The following is an 18843-nucleotide window of genomic DNA, read 5'->3' on the forward strand; positions in this document are numbered from 1 at the left end:
ATTGATTAATTACAAGAATAATTTTTTACTAATTGAATGATTTCCAATGATTTTCAACGATGAGAAAAAAGAGAGAGAAAAATAATATTCCAATGATAAAACAGATTGTTTTCTCGATATATATTTTTATTATTTTCCATTGAAAATAAAACGGCAATATTGTTCATCAAAGTTGATGGCAAAAGAATTGATTACATCAGTTCTTTGTTCTTTCTTTCTTTTTCCTTCTTTTTTTCTCTTTTCCCCCCTACTTTTATTTCCCCTTTTTTCTCCTTCATTCTCATCCACTATTTTTCTCAATTTTCAAGTAAATTACTTTTGTTTCAGTTTTATTACAGTTTCCACTGTAATTTATGTTTCCACTAAATAATACCGAGTTTGAATTTACGATACTTCCGAGAACCAAAATTACTAATTTTAAGGAAGTCTGAAAATCGAGTTGAAAATCCTAAAATATCATTTAAGGCCTCAAGGAGTATTAACCATATAATCTTATATAGGCTCAACGCGTGTTTGAGGTGTTAAAACCTTAAAATATTATCTAACACTCTCCCTAACGACATTTCCTTTCAGTTTATACAAAAATATTTAAGAAAATTTGAGATTTTAACGACTTAAAATTCTAAAAACGAAATGTTCCTATAAATTTTCAAACGTTCAAATAAGCATTTTTTAAATTTATATTTAACCCAGGCGCGAAAGACCAATGCTGACGATGGATTGAAGATTTATTGAGCCTTGAACGCCCAGCCTGGGTAACCCAGTGTTGAAGCAGTCTTTATACCACTGTCACTCAATGTTGATTCAGCATTGGACACCAATGTTCGTTCCATGCTCGATTCAAGACTCGGTCAATCTTCGTGAGTGAAGCTCGAACATCTGATCTTAATTCAAGCCTGAATCAATCTTGACAGTTTATTTATTGACATGTGCACTTAAAAATATTAAATATAAATATTTATAAATTAATTAATATTAAAATATTTTTTATGATAATTTTGTATACTATTTAAAAATTATTATTATTATTAAGATATCAAGTGGTAAATAAATATTAATATTTATTTAGTGTATAATATTTATATTAATTATTAATTTATTAATAATAATAATAATAATAATAATAATTATTATTATTATTATTAGGTATTATTATTATTATTATTATTATTATAAGAATAATAATAATTATTATTATTATATTATTTATTATTAGATATTATTAATTATATAAGATTCATATAAATAAAGTTAAATTATATATTATTTTTTTTCTTGCTCAGTGTCAAATTATTGTTTTCAAAGTCCAAGAGTTTCGTTTGTCTGAAAAATTTTCAGTAAAAAAATGTTCATTAGTGTGTAATAAATATTTATGCCTAGTAGTTGTACACTAGGATCAACTGTTTAGTAAATATTATCAAAAAACTATTTTTTGTCAAACGCGTGCGACTAAATGCAAATAACCTTGAGACTTTAGCATTGCCAACTCAAGAGTTGAGTTGGTAATGCTGGAGTTTCAAGGTTATTTGTGTTTAGCTGCGCGTGTTTGCTAAAAAATATTTTTTTGATAATATTTACTAAACAGTTAATCCTAGTGTAAAAACTACTAAGCATAAATATTTATCACTACCTAATGAACATTTTTTTCACTAATAATTTTTCAGATAAACAGTCATAATTTTTCAAAGATAAATATCTTTGAAAATAATAATTTGACACTGTACAAGAAAAAAAATAATATATATAATTTAACTTATAAAATTATCATAAAAAATATTTTAATATTAAAAAATTTATAAATATTTATATTTAATATTGTTCAGTGCACACGGTAATAAAAAGAAAGTGAATATTCTATCAAGATTGACCGAGTCTTTAATCGAGCATGGGACGAACATTGGTGTCCCATGCTGAACAAATATTGAGTGACGCGCCGTATATACAGAATATACGGCGCTGGCATTGAAATAGTAGATTAGGCGAGGTGCCTTCCAGCCTTCTGTGGCCGAGCGGTTTAAATGCGTGCGTTGAGAACTTCCGGTATGCGTTAGGGGCGGGGTACGTGAGTTTCGATCCCACATGCGAGCGAATATTTTTCATTCTTTGTTTTAAGCGTTTATATATAATAATAAATTTGTGTGTTGTGCTGTGAATAAAAAATGTGAATATGTTTGTAAATAATATTAAAAAGTCTGCTGAAAAATCGAGAAAAAAATGTACCGATTAACAGAAAAATTGTTTTCTTTTACTAAAATTATTTTTTTAATATTACTATTTTAAATGACATTTACTGTTAGTAATATATTATTTATATGAAAATGATATAATTATTATAATAGTAACTTAATGCCATTAAATTAACAAACGCATATAATATGAATAAAAATAATAACAATAATATTCATTACTATTATAATAATAATAATTATTATTATTATTATTAATATTATTATTAATATTATATACAATTCATATATTCGTATTATATTGAATGGGCGCGAGAGACGCGTAAATTTGGGAACAGTGGAAGCAGCCTTGTTTCAGTCCTGCATTAGGGTTCCGCAGCATTGATTGAACATTGAACGCGAATCTTCAACAAGGACTGGAGCGTCAGTCTTAAATAAGTGTTACATTATAGCTAGAAACAACCTTCGTTCCGCCGTCCCACCAAGGCTTGATCAATGTTGACCAAGCCTCAACGAAGGTTCCGTAAAGCCTGAATCCACCGTCAGTTCTCACCTGGGAATTTATATATTATAAAAAAATATATTTATATATTAAGAAATTAATTCTTAACTAAGAAAATAAAAAAAAATATTTGTTCATTTAAACGTTCAAAACTTTACATAGAAAAGGAAAAACTATTTGAAATTTTCTTTAAAATTTCTAAACAATTTTTACTAGAATTAAAAATTTTGTATAAAAATAATAAAATGTAAAATTTAAAATACATCGAAAAAAAAACATTCTCCGATAATTTACGATCACACTTCCGGTGGCAAAACTGAAATTAAACAAAACCATTTCACCAAAAATTCTCTCACTCTGCCAAGAATAGAATGAAAAATAGTTTCAAAGGAAACCTTTGCAAACGGAAACGAAATTTTTCGCATCAACTTGAAATAATTTTTCCATTTTCCCTTTTCAAAAACTTTAATGAACTATCGCAAGAAAACATCTGGAATCAATTGAATATATTTTGTACCTAAAACTTGTACCTAAAGCCCAAGTGTCCAACAGATGTATATATACGAGAAGAATAATAAAAAAAAAAAAACGTAACTGGCATTATTATGTGAAAACAACATAGGAACATGGAACTATTCAATATTGGAAGTGCACATGGAAGTAAGAGCTCAGCTAGGGGTCTGGTGTGCTCGTTCTTTCTTGCGTCCTCACGTTTTGCGTTGCACCACCAATGCGTATTACCAATGCTGAATGAATGTATGTAAGAGAGAAAGAAAGATCGTGACTTAAAAAAAAGAGCTAGAAAGGAAAACAAGACAAAGAATATATATATATATACTCAACTCCAACCGCGAATGCAGTTAACACGAAACACCCATACTGAAAATGTCGCACGCCGAGCCAATGATGTCACGAATCCTTTACTCTGACTTTTTCAGATGAACGCACATTATCATCACAAAAGAGTACACGCACACATGTGTATATATATCTACATAATGTTTTCTCAATGTTTTCTTTTATCGACATTGTCCAAATTATCGAATGAGAAACTTCGCATAACAAAGCACGCTCTATTATAATATAAATTCTGTAATAAATATATGACAAGAATATTTTTTATTTAAGTTAATTTACTTTTAAGGGAGTGTCTACTTAGCCGAACTTTGATAACTAAAAAAAATTGAATTTTAAAGAAGTTACAAATGATCGCAGAAATTCAATTATTTTCAAAAGTAATCAAATTCTTATCACAAAATTCAATTATGTACAAAATTTAAAAAAAAAATCTAGACAAAATCCCAATTATTTTTATAAATAAAAAAAATTCTTCTTCAAAATTCAATTATTTTCAAAAATTTTAATAAATTTCTTGTCAAAATTTCAATTATTTTCAAAAAATTTCCTCATTTCAATGATTTTTAATATCTAAGTACTATTTTAATAAAATAACCCAAAAGAATATAATTTATTATTTAAAAACAATTTTAATAAAATTGTACACTGTAAAAAAAGGGAGTTAAATTTTAACTCCCCCGGGGGGTCTATAAAAGTCGCACCCATTGGGGAGTTAATGCCAGGGGAGTTAAATAAAGAGAGTTAAAATTTAACACCCAAATGCTAACTCCCCATGGAAAAAATAACTTGCGCGGGTGTTGAATGAAGGGAGTTAGAAATTAACTCTCTTTTGGAGTTGATTTTTAACTCGAAAAATTTAACTCCCAACTCCCGAGTCCGTTAACTCCCTAAATTTTTTACAGTGTACGCAAACATTTAATTATTTTCATAAAAAATAAAAATTCCACAGGAATTCAAATATTTACAAATTTTTTATAAGTTGTCTTCTCAATAATTCAATTATTTTTAGAAATAATAAAACTCATCGCAGAATTTCAATTATTTTGCATTTAAATAATAAATGTCTGAATTCTTGTAGAATTTTCTAATAAAAATTGATTTGAAAATTAATTTTAGTTTAAATTTTAGATATTATAGAATATGAAAATAATTTTTAAGAAGTCGCAGTAAAAATATTCTTATATTATAAAATTGGTTTGAATTTCAAATTTTTGAAAATCTTAATTCCTATGGAAAAATAATAATAGGAATCAAATATTTAAAATATTTAAAAAAGAAATTATTGTTTTCGAATAATTTTACAATTAAAGATATTCGTAAATAAATTTAACAGAACATTTTTTTAAATCAAATTTTTTCCTTTATTTTCTACAAATTTAAAGATTTTCAATTTCATTTTCAATTAAATTTTCTAATTGACAAATATAATTTATAAACATTTTTTTCCTTTATTTTTTAAAAACTTTAAATTTTATTAAAACAATTGACATTAGTAAATAGAATTGATACAAATTATTTCCTTATTAAAATTGAGAATTTTGTACAAAAATATTGAGAAACGGGAATATCTAATGTTTTGCTTCACAAATTTTTTTAATTGTAAAATTATTCAAAAACATCAATAACTTCTTTTTTAAATAAATATTTAATCATTATTATTTTTCCATGGGAATTAAGATTTTCACAAATTTTAAATTCAAACCTTTTGAAATTCAACAATTTATCAGCATTATTATTTTCTACAATTTTTAACTGAAATTCTTCTTTAAAACAATAATTATTTTTAATAATTTTTAAAAAAGTTCTTTGAAAATTTTCAAATCCATTTGTTTGCAAATTAAATTTTACGAAATTTTGATTATTCCGAAATTCTTAAATTAAATATACATTAGAAAAATAAAACTTCAAATAATTTCAAAAATATTCAATTAAACATTTTCAAAAAAATTAATTCTTAAAATTTCTTATAGTTAAAAAAAAGTATGGAAAATTCAAATTTTTAAAGATTTTAATTTGAAACATTTTCAAAATTCAATTATTTCCAAAAATTCGTGCTATAATACATTTAGTTTTCGATTATAATCTAAAATTTTAACTAAAATTTATTTTTAAATCAATTTTTATTAGAAAATTAATTTTAAAGAATAAATGAATTTTGCGAAGAGTTTATTTGAAATTCTATTAAAAATAAGTGAAATCCTGCAAAAAATTTTATTATTGATGAAAATAATTGAATTCTTGCAACAAATTTTATGAAAATTTTTTCAAATGATTGAATTCCTGTGCTATTTATGGAAATAATCAAATGTTTGCGTAGAATATTATTAATTTTTTTTAGAAAATTTTATTAAAATAGTAAATATTAAAAATCATTAAATTGAGGAAAATTTTTGAAAATAATTGAAATTTTGCTAAGAAATTTATTAAATTTTTTGAAAATAATTGAATTTCGGAGAAGAATTTTATTATTTATAAGGATAATTGAAATTTTTACAAGAATTTTTTGTGAATTTTTGAACATAATTGAATTTTTGGGAACAATTTTATTACTTTTGAAAATAATTGAAATCTTCTGGAAAACTTTATCCAAATAGTAGACCTTCACGGAAAAAACTGGAGATTGGAAATCAGTAAACTGACGAGAATTTTTGAAAATAATTGAAATTTTGACAAGAATTTTATTAAAATTTTTAAAAATAATTGAAAATTTGTCAAGAATTTTATTACTTTTGAAAATAATTTAATTTCTGCATTTAATTGTAACTTTTTTATAATTCAATTTTTTTGAAATGTTTTTAACTAAAACTTTTCTAGAAATCCATTATTTCCAAAAGTAGAAAATTTAACTATAATTTCAGAAGAATTTGAATTATTAAAATTTTTCAAAAATCTAAGTTCTTTAAAATTTCTAATTAAATTTATTCAAAATTGAAATTTTATATAATTTTAGAAATTAACTTTTGAATATCATCTTTTTATGAAAATTGTAAGCGCAACTCTTTTAAAATTCATTTAATTTTAAAATCTTTAAGAAAAATTATTCATTAAATATATTACACAAAATTTCTGTTTAATTTTAATTTTGATAAAAATGAACTACAATAAAAATTCTATTACAAAGAATAATAAATTCTACTATAAAAAATAAAAACTTTTCTATAAAAAATAATAAATTTTACTATGAAAAATAATATATTTTGCTATCAAAAATTAAAATTTTACTATAAAAAATACTAAATTTTACTTTAAAAAATAATATATTTTACTATCAAAAATTAAAATTTTACTATTAAAAATTATAAATTTTAGTATCAGAAATATTCTATTATAAAAAATAATAATTTCAGCAAAAAAATTATGTTTTCCAGATTCTTCGTCTAAAATATAATTTAATTCAAAAATTATGAAAAATCGCGACAAAAATACGTGTTTATTCTTAAAAAGAAATAAAAATAAAAGAAGTTTGCCATCCTATTTGCAGACTCAAAATCAGAATAAATTAAAAATAAAATTTAATTGAAATCTTCCCCAATTAAAAAGGGTAAACACTCCTACTCGTAACGACCATCCTGATAAAATCATTTTTACAATTTTTAAAAAAGGGCAACTCCAAATTATAATTAAATATTCACCCTCGAAAATACGTTTACATAACTCTAATTCTCCTACACAATCAAAAACATACACGGATCTAATTTTCTTAAATGTCCACTCTCCTTTTCAAAACCAATAAAAAAAAAAGATACAGACACACAGCATGATATTTCTTTGTGAAGAAAGAAAGAGAATTTGAATTCCTTCTAGAGAAACATTATAGCATCAGTTAAGAAGAAAACAAATGCGCACCTTATAAAAGCTGTTAAGCCCGAAAATCCGAATAGGTACTTACTATATGAGAATTTAAAAATAAATGTATAATCATAGCAAGCTGAAAGGACTTGGAAGGACACTTAAATCGAAATTTCCAATAAACGACAGCTGTTGACCGTAGGCCAACTTGATTAACAAGGTTTTATAATATGGCCCTCAAGTGCACGTGACCTTTTCGTAACACCTGACATTGGACCTCCATGAAACAAGCACGGCAGGAGATTCGCTTCCTACACTCAGCAACCTCGAAACCAAAAAGCTTCCGGCTTTCCCTTTGCAAAAAATATCATAAGAAAAAATATATATTCGCAAAGAAATCAAGAACAGGGTTGCTACAAAATTTTATTTTCTATTTCCCTGACTTTTCCCTGATTTCCAGACAAAATTTTGTCTTTTTTCCTAACCCTAAAGAATATTCTGATTCACTCTCAAAATTATTAGATACTAAAAAAAATTTTCTATTACATTTATTTACAAATTTCCTTAATTGTAAAATTAATCAGAAACACCAATAACTTCTTTTTTAAATAAATATTTAATTATTATTATTTTTCCATAGAAATTATGATTTTCAAAAATTTCAAATTCAAACATTTTGAAATTCAGTAACTGATAAAAAAATATTGTAAAACATGAAGAAATGGATCACTCCGAGTCAAAGACTCGGAGTGATCGATTTCTTCATATTTTATAATAATTAAATATGACCGAGTGATAAAATTATTATTTTATATTATAAAAGAATATTATTACTAGTACTTCTTCAAAATTATTTTCATCGATTCATTTATTTTTTTGAATTTTTAACACAAATTTTCCTTTAAATCAATTAGTTTTAATAATTTTTTCAAAAAAGTTTTTTAATAATTTTCAAATCCATTTGTTTACAATTCAACTTTACACGAAATTTCATTTATTCGAAAATTCTTCAATTAATTATATATTTGAAAATAAAAGCATGAAATAATTTAAAAATAAAATTCAGTTAAATTTTTTGAAAAAAATTAATTCTGCAGAATTGTTAGTTAAAACACAAATTTTCAAGGATTTTATTTTAAAACTTTTCAAAATTAAATTATTTCTTAAAATTTACGCTGTAATGCTTTTAATGTTCAATTATTATCTAAAATTTTAAATAAAATTCATTTTTAAAACAATTTTTATTAGAAAATTCAATTATTTAAATACAAAAGTAAATAATTTATTAAATAATTGAATGTTCCTTAAAATTGAATTCTCATAAAGAATTCAATCAACAAATTTTCAAATAATTGAATTCTATCAACGAATTTTTATAAAATTTTTAAGAATAATTCAATTTTTTGAGAAATTTGATTAAAATTGTATTAAAAATAATTGAAATCATGCAATAAGCTTTAATATTTATGAAAATAATTGAATCCCAGTAAAAAATGTTATTGTTTATGAAAATAATTGAATTATTGCGAAGAAATTTATAAAAAATTTACAAATAATTGAATTCCTGGGAAATTTTTGTTATTTTTGAAAATAATTAAATGTTTGCGTAGAATATTATCAAAATTTCTTTTAAATAATTGAATTCTTTTGAAAAGTTTTAATAAAATATGTTATAGATATTAAAAATCGTTGAATTGAGGAAAATTTTGGAAAATAATTGAATTTTAGAGAAGAAATATATTATTTTTAAACATAATTGAAATTTTGCCAAGAATTTTATTAAAAATTTAAAAAATAATTGAATTTTAGAGAAGAATTTTATGACTTTTGAAAATAATTAAATTTAAGCTGTAATGCTTTTAATGTTCAATTATTATTGAAATTTTTAATTGAAATCCATTTTTTAATCAATATTTATTAGAAAATTCTGCAATAATTCAATTATTTATTTATTTATTTTACAATCAATTAAATACAAAAATAAATAATTTTTGGAATAATTGAATATTTCTCAAAATTGAATTCTTATAAAGAATTTTATCAATCAACTTTTAAATCATTAAATTCTTTCGACGAATTTTAATAAAATTTTTAAAAATAATTACATTTTTTCGAATAATTCGAGTAAAAGAATAATAATTCGAGTTTTAATATTTATGAAAATAATTGAAGTCCTTTAAAAAATTTCTTATTTACGAAAATAGTTGAATCTGTGTATAAAATTGCATAGTTTATGAAAATAATGGAATTATTAAGAAGAAATTTCTAACTTTGATAATAATTGAATTCCTATGATATTTTTATTATTTATGATAATATTTAAATTTTTTTGTAAAATTTTATCAAAAATTTGTTTGAAATAATTGAATTCTTTTGGAAAATTTTATTAAAATAGTAGATATTGAAAATCATTAAATTGAGGAAAATTTTTGAAAATAATTGAAATTTTGCCAAGAAATTTATTAAATTTTTTGAAAATAATTGAATTTCGGAGAAGAATTTTATTATTTATAAAGATAATTGAAATTTTGACGAGAACTTTTTTAAACTTTTGAACAAAATTGAATTTTTGCAAACACAAAAATTCAGAATTTTCTTATCAATTCTAAAATTTTATTTTCTAACAGTACTTTTAATAAAAATCCCTGACTTTTCTCTAACTTACCGGATCTGTGGCAACCCTGAAAAACCTTCACGACAATTTTCATCCTTTAAATAAAATCCAAAAAAACCTTTTACAATTTTCTTCCCTATAAAAAAGAATCCAAAACACCTTCACGACAATTTTAATTCCAAAAAAAAGAAGAAAAAAACCACAAGTCAATAAAAATGCAAAACAACAAATATAAACGCGCAAGAATTGAATCCGACATATATGAATATATATACGTCGCTAGAAGATGTGAGACGTAAAATTTGATATTTATTTTTTCACTGCGCTGTAATTCTTAGGGTTTATGCATTCTATTTTGCGGGGGTCTTAACCCTTTCTTGACGACTTCTCTATTGGTTTTGCGGTAAATAATAAACCAACGGGATATTGTGCGTCTTTTTTTAACCAAAAAGAAAAAAGAGAAAAAAATTTTTTTTTTCCTAATGGAAGAGATGACTATTTGCTGCTGGCAACAATAATGAAGATTTATGTCTCTGTCTGAATAGAGAGAACATACGAGAAAAGTAATAAAAAGTAAATGGAAAGTGAATTTTTACTCACATTTATAATTAGATAATATTTTATTTTCGTATCTATAGTACAGAATAGCGATAATTTCATCGAATTTATTCAATAGAAAAAAAATTACTAATTATATATGCAAATTACTTCATTACTCATAGAAATTAATATCTACTTCTCTCGAGTGATAATTCATTTTTAATTATTCACCTAAAAAGAATGATTTGATTTGAACCAAATATAATTTATTAGATATAAATCACGCAACAAATAATATTTGAGTTCCAAAAAATTTTATTTTTATTAAATAATTTATTTTAGTTAAATAAAAGTATATTTGTCATGTTCCTAAACTGAAAAAGAAAATTTATTTGACCGAAACAACCGATAACTTGTCTATTATAAAATAAATATTTACTTGAATCAAACAATTTCTATTTAAATCAAATAAATTGTATTTCAATTTTGAATCAATAAATTCCGTATATTTTAATCAATTTTAATTGTCTTTTAATACTTTTACTACTTAATTTAATAGAAAAATTAATAAAAATATTTTTAAAATAACAAATTAAATTATATTAAACATAAAAATAAATTAAAATAATAAATTGAATAAATAATAATAAACTTCTAAAGGTACAAAAAACTGTTGAATAACAGTTCAAAACTGCAAGAAAATTATTTCTCATAGAGCCCAATAAATTATTTTTAAAAAATGTTATTTGGCATAAATGAAATTTATTTGAAACAAATAAAAAATTTGGTAGATTCCCCATATTTCCCCAGACACAAACGTTATTTTTTCTATTTTTCAAAAATTTATATATATTTATACTCTTGATTTGATAAAAAGTAATTTTTAATGACCTTTAATTAAAAAAAACTGACTTATAATTATTATTGAATTTCGGGAAAATATAATTCTCGGAATTTTTCTATTAAATTAAAATAGTAAAAGTATTAAAAGACAATTAAAATTAATTAAAACATGAAACTATAAGTTCATTAATAAAAATTTTTATAATTCGTAAACAAATTAACATGCAATTATAGTTGATTATAGTGAAGTTATCCTAATGAGGATAGTGAAGTTTTCCATTTAATTTTTTTCGATGACAGTCATATCTCTATATTATGTGTTTATATATATACGTATATAATAATCTTTACAGAAAGAATACGTATATCTGTAAATATAAATTTTTCTTTTTTAAATTTTGTTACAATAATTATATTCTCATCCAAGATCGTATAAATATTTTGTAACAACTATACTTGCAAGCGTTGCAAAATAATTTCTTACTAAGCAAAATCTTTTCTATTCATCTGACCCGACGAGTATGATAAGGGATAAAAAAAAATCTATTTTCCAGTGTGTCTCTCGACGCGATCGACAGCTGCACACCGATAAGGAATTGATAAGACGCTATTTTAATATAATTAAGTAGACACTGTTTTGCAAATACCATGTTTGCTCTCTTTTCTAGCGTAAAACTTTTATACTTTGTATGAAAAAGAAAAATGCCTGTCACTTCTAGTTTTTCAAGAAACATAATATGACTTGAATTTCTTTTCAATTGTGTTGGAAATTTTTAGAATTTCTTTTAACACTCCCAACACGCTTGAGAAATTTATTGTTTTCTAATTTTCACTTGTTAAAAAAGAAAATAAAAAGACAATAAGACAAATTTTTCAACGTTGAAAAAATTAAATTACACCAATTTCGAAAAAGAAAGTTATCCGAAAAATAATTTTTACCAATATAATTGTAAAATTAATTGTAAAATTAAAAATGCATGTAAAAAAATAATTTACACGCATTTCTATACAATCTCTTTTCGAAATAATTGATTTAAATAATTGCAGGCCTCGTATTAAATTTAGGAAGAAAGAAAAATTTTCATTTCTTTCCTTGTCCAGATAATAACATCAATTTTGAGTTTTTGTAAATTTCAATTATTTTTAAACAAATTTTTGTATGTTTTCATACTTTTGTCCAAAAAAACCTTTTTTTTTATTTAATTTTAATCAAATTCTTTCAAATTTATATTTTAAAGACAAATTTAGGTATATTTATAGAAATTCAATTATTTTCAAAAAATTTTCATATTCATTTTTTTTAAATTTCAAACCTAAATTATTTTAAACTTTTAAAATTTTGTTAAATAAATATTCAAATATTTAGTTTTTTATATTGCCGTAGAAATTTAAATTCTTGAAAGTTTTTCAATTTAAACCTTCAAGAATTGAATTATTTAAAAACATTACTACAATTGTAGATCTTCAAAAATAAAAATTTTTTTAGTTTTTATAATTAAAATTTTTTGTTTTATTACTTAAATAAAAATTTTAATATCATTGAACTTCGATATTAATTAAAATGTTAAAAAATATTATATTCAGAAATTTAATTGTTTCTAAAATAACTTTTCCAAATTCAATTATTTTACAGTACAATTTTTAACTATAAAATTCTTCTCGAAAGCAAATACTTTTATTAAATTCAAAAAAAATTTTTCTTAAAATTCAATTACCAAAAAAAAAATTCACTTAGAATTCGTTTAATATTCGATTGATTTCAATTTCATTTTCATTTTCAACAAAATTTGAATTAAAATTTTTCAAAAAACTATTGATTTTCAAAAGTTTTAATAGAAGTTATTCAAAATTCAAATTTTCAAGAACTTCAACTACAAGTCTTTTGAAATTTAACTATTTCGAAAAATTTCTACTGCAACTTTTCCAATATTCAATTATTTTTTAGAATTTTTTACTAAAATTATTCTATTAAATTATTTTTAATAATTCTCCAAAAACTCTTTGAAAATTCTATTATTCCATTTTTTTCACGAATTTTCATGAAAATTACAAACTGTAAATTTTATGGTTGTTACACAAAGTTTTTAAAGCAAAAAAGAAAATTCAAAGAAAATAAAAATTTTTCAATCTTTTCAGAGGAAAACAAAAATAGAATTTTTTTACCAATTCTAGAAATTTGATTCTTTTCCACTATATTCTGAATAAAATATCCTATAACTTCTCTGATTTCCCTGACCTGCGACAACTCTGTTATTGACAAAATTCAAAAAAATGTCTAACTCAAAATTAAATTTTGAAAAATATTTAAAGCAAATGTTTAAAATTTATTTTAACCAATAATAATAAAATTTTAATTCTTTCTGCATTGTGAAAAAAAGTTCTATTTTTTTCAAAGTTCAGAGAAAATTATAGTTGTTTTAATGGATTTTAGGCAAATTTTGCGATTTAATTTTTGGAAAATTGAACTTATTCACAAAAGAATAAAATAAATATGAAACAAATACCAGTTAATTGACTTGAATAAAATTATTTGTCACAAATAAATATTAATTAACAAATAAACAAGTAATCGTTTATTTGAATCAAATAAATTTTTTTCAGTTAATTTTTTTAGTATAAAAAACAATATCAAAAAATCCAAAATGCGTCGCAGAATAATTGAAATTTCGAAAAGTTTTATTTAAAATTCTAAATAAAATTTATTTAAAAAATTTTTTAAATTTTTTGAAATTAATCGACTTTTTGAAGAATTTAAATTTATTATTTGGAAATTTATTGAATTTTACGATTTAATTTTTAAAATATTGAAGTTATCCAACAAATAAATAGAAAAATGTATATTTGAAGCAAATACCATTTTTAATTGACTTAAATAAAAATTATTTGATTTAAATAAAAATTATTTGATTTAAATAAAAATTATTTGATACAAATAAAAATTATTTGATACAAATAAAATTATTTTATACAAATAAAAATTTGTTGACACAAATAAATATTTATTTCCTAATACACAAATAATCGTTTATTTAAATCACATAAATTTCCTTTTTCACCCTGATTCACATAATTGATCCCTACACGCGATTAAGTTTTCAAAATAGTCGAAATAGAAGAAAGGAAACATCTTGAAAACACGTTTTTCACTCTCTCTCTCTCTTTTTCCCTCTGTATCATAAAAAGGAACACATTTGAAATTAATTGGCATTTTCAAACATGAAGGAATTTTTTTTCTCCCTCAAAAAAAAAAATGTCTATACAGAAAACAGATCGACGACCCATGTCAGAGAATTTTAACCACTTTTTCCAAAAAGGGAAAATACCCAATATAAGTGGAACAGAGAGGAAAAAAAATCTGTTGGGCTTGACTTCGAATGCAATTAGAATTGCTGTGATATTTCCCATCGTGTTGCATAGGGGCAAAATGAGGGTGGGAAGTCCGGACAAAACCACTTATGGGGGTGTTTTTCAACCCCTCTACAAGAGTAATAGATTCTCAAGCTGCTAAATATATATACCTATATAATGGTAGGGGGAGAGTCAATTCAAAGCTCACTTTAACAAAGTGTGTAACCCTCTAAAATGCCACGTGATATACATGCGGGTGTATAAATGTATTCAAAAAAAAAACTTGTAACGACATTTCATCATCAAATAAAAAAGAGAAGTTGGGTTTTTCATGAAAATTTCACATGCGATACAATTCTTTTTCTTTCTCACTCTTCAATGAAAAAAAATGCATTCAAAAGAAACCAAAATTCTCCAAAAAAAAGAAAAGTTTCTCCTAGAATAAGCTATTGACATTTTATTTGCAATATATTGTATTTTATATTTGTGTATTTGGCCCAATTTCAAAAAAAAAATTTTTTCCGTGTACTTGAAGCAAATACTGTTAAAATTTTCCTACTTCTCATCGCATATACAATGATACATAAATCGAGATAAGAGAAATTTTTAAAAATAAATATGCAAGTATAATGTGAATTTAACGCTTTGCAATTATCAATTTAATCTCACAAGAAAGAAAATGCAATATTATTTCTCTTAATACATTTCAATTCCTCCAAAGTTGAAAAATAAACAAATGTTTAATTTACTAAAGAAATTAAAAATTTTAATAGAAAAGCAAACATTTTATTTATTAAATTTTTTCTTTTGATTATTTTTTCTTCTTGTTTTTATTAATGATACTATTTGTTAAACAGAGATTATGGTTTATTTGATTTGCGAAAAATATTTGTTTCTCAATTCTTTTATTATAAACAAACTTTGTTAAATAAAAACTTTGTTTAAATCAACTTCCGAAAGTAATATTTAACCCGTTGCAATAATATTTAGAACACGATTCTTTTTTTATTTTTCAAAATTATATATAAAAAGTCTTTTACTTTCAAAAAAAAGTTCCGACACTATTTTATTGTATATAGCATTTAATTTTATTAATATTATTAATATTTTATTAATATTGTTATAGTAAATTTATTATATTACAAATATTTATTATGTTATTTGAAAATATTTTCTGTTAAAAAAAAGTTGAACGTTCTAATAAACGAGATATTTTAATATAAATATTTTCATAAATTACTCATCGAAATAAAAAATAAAAAACATTAATCGAAAATTTTTAAACTTTATTACATTATTAAATACAAAATTATTTTTAATAAGTGACTCAATATTATTGTAAAAAAATTTTTAATTTGAAAAAAAAGTTTGTTCATTTGAACGTTTAAAACTTTTGGGGAAAAGTAAATTATTTATTTTTAATGAAAAATATTTCGTTAATATGAAAAAGAAATAAATAAATGTTGTTCACTTGAAGGTTTAAAACTTTAGGGGAAAAGTAAATTATCAATTTTTGTATGAGGGAGAATTTTGTGAAAATTTATCAAAAATGAAAATGAATAACGAAAAATATTTCGTTGAATGTTCAAGCATTAAAAGAATTAAAAATTATTTTTTCATAAAGCACCAAAAGAAATTGTATCGAAATGAAAATTTTCACATGAACTTTAATATAAGCAACTCATTGGAGAAATATGAAACAAATATTAAAAATATATTACAAGGAGTAAAATCCAGGATAATTCATTGTTTACTTAGGATTAAAATCTAGTATCCATTACTTTAAATACCATCAATGTAATCGGCATTATTCGCCAGACCCATTAAGAGTCTCGTCCCTGTTTATACCTCTATCGTCGGAAGGAGAAAAAAAATCTCTCTCTATATATATATATATATATATATATATATATATACACCTCGGGCTTTTTGGATTTAGATATAAACGAAAAGCAGTTTTGGAGAGAAGGGATTTTATGAAATCGATCAAAGAAAAAGATTGTCGAGTATTGAATCATAGATCCTATGAAAAATCTGCAGACATATATATATAAGAGAGGTAATAACAATATAACAGCAACGACAATTACTATTTAGAAACGGCGGTCTACCAAGGAGCATGAATAGAAGTAAAGATTCCATTCATGAGACTCGACCGCTTTCAATATACTACACATATATACTTTTACATGTATTCATGACTCTAGACACACATGTATAAAATATATAGTATAAGGTATACATTAAACAATTATACGTATACCCGCAGCGAAAGACCATGTAATTTACTTTAATTTTAATACTAACTTTGATGATTCCTCTATGTATATATGTATAGACGTCGGCACTTGAAACAATTTTATATCATTTTCGATGAATTTTCACACAATTCTCCCCAAAGACAAAAAATTGATAATTGACTGACAGCAAATTTTGACACCTGCAAAATATTTAAATTAGTTTCCTTTGTTTTTTAAAATAAACAAATATGTATTATTTATAAATAATTCGAAATTATATACTGTTATTGTTAAATAATTAATTTTGAGATTAGGTCGCACTGTCTGCGCCCTGCAAAATATTTAAATCAATTTTTTTCGAAAAAATAGTTGTAAATAATTCGAAATAATCGAAATAATAAAATGTTTGGCAAACAATGTATTTTGAGGTTAGATCGTACTGGTTTTGGAAAAATATTACACGATTTACATCTGCAATCTATTTAAATCAATTTTTTTCGAAACAATAGTCGTAAATAATACCGCAATAATAAACTGTTTGGTAAACAATGTATTTTGAGGTTAGGTCGCATTGTTTGCGCCCGTCTTGGAAAATATCGACAAAAATGTAGAAACTGGCAATAATTATATAAAACATTTAATAAATTTCATGATTCAATCGAATAATAATACGATTAATGTTACATTTAATAATAAAACAGTGATAATTCGATAAATGAAACTTACTTGTTGACAGTTGAAATTGACTTTCTGACTTTGCAAAAAATTTATGTTCAATTTTGTACCGATTGATTAAAATGTCAAACGAATATTCAATATTCGAACTTTCTGTGCATAAAACCATTTTTAGAGACACTACTCTTGTTAAATTGAGTTTAATAAATGATACTTTTCGGCAACAAAGACAATTCCTTCGGAGCGAGAACAAACAACTGTGCATGACGCAAAGTACACTTGTTGCGCATGCGCATGTTGTCAAATCGAAATGCAAATAATTTTTACTTATTTTAGACAAAAATTTGTAACGTCAATCCCGAAACATGATGAATAAATAAAAAACTTGTTAATATTGGTAACAAATGTCCGTCACCGTCCCTTTTTCTCGAATTAATCGTTTCCGTACACAATGTATTTTCAGGTTAGATCGCATCCCCCGTATACCCCCGTTCAATATACAGAAAAACTCCAAAATTTGTTCAAAATTGTAAAAATTCGTTTAAAATATCGAACAACTGGTCAAATTTATTAAACACTTTTAATAAATAGTGAAAAAAATGATATTTTCGGTAAATAATGGAACTTACTTGTGAACCTTGTGAAAAAATGAAAGATTGAAAATCTGTTTCTTTGGACATTGAAAATTTCGATTTACTTCCACTTGGTTCAGATTTCAAACAATTATTCACTAATCCAACTGTTAATCTATAAAACTTTTCGTAAATTCGCTTTTCTTCGTGACAATGAGATAAAAAAGTAAAATATTTCGTGTGTTTTGGAGGGAGAACAAACAACTAATAACCATAGACGCAAAGTACTAAGATAAGCATGCGCTGTTGCAAAATTGCAACGAATCGCATGTTAACTAGGCTTTAATGCCAGGGTTGGGCTGTTAATTCCCCTAACCGAATTAATTCGACTAGAAATAATATAATTCGACAATAATAGTAAATAATAACAAATAATCGAATAAAAATACTTGGAATTTATCAAAAAAGGTAATAAAAGTAAATAAGAAGTAAAAATAATAATGTATAAAAAAACGATTGAGTTGATAACAGCCCTAACCGAATTTATTCGACTAGAAAAAATCATATAATTCGATAATAATTGCAAATAATAACAAATAATCGAGTAAAAACACTTGGAATGTATTAAAAATAAAAATATTAATAAATTAAAAGTGAAAATAATAAATAAAAAGTG

This window comes from Leptopilina heterotoma, unplaced genomic scaffold (genome assembly GCF_015476425.1).
Source record: "Leptopilina heterotoma isolate Lh14 unplaced genomic scaffold, ASM1547642v1 Lhet_51, whole genome shotgun sequence".
Lineage (NCBI taxonomy): Eukaryota > Metazoa > Arthropoda > Insecta > Hymenoptera > Figitidae > Leptopilina > Leptopilina heterotoma.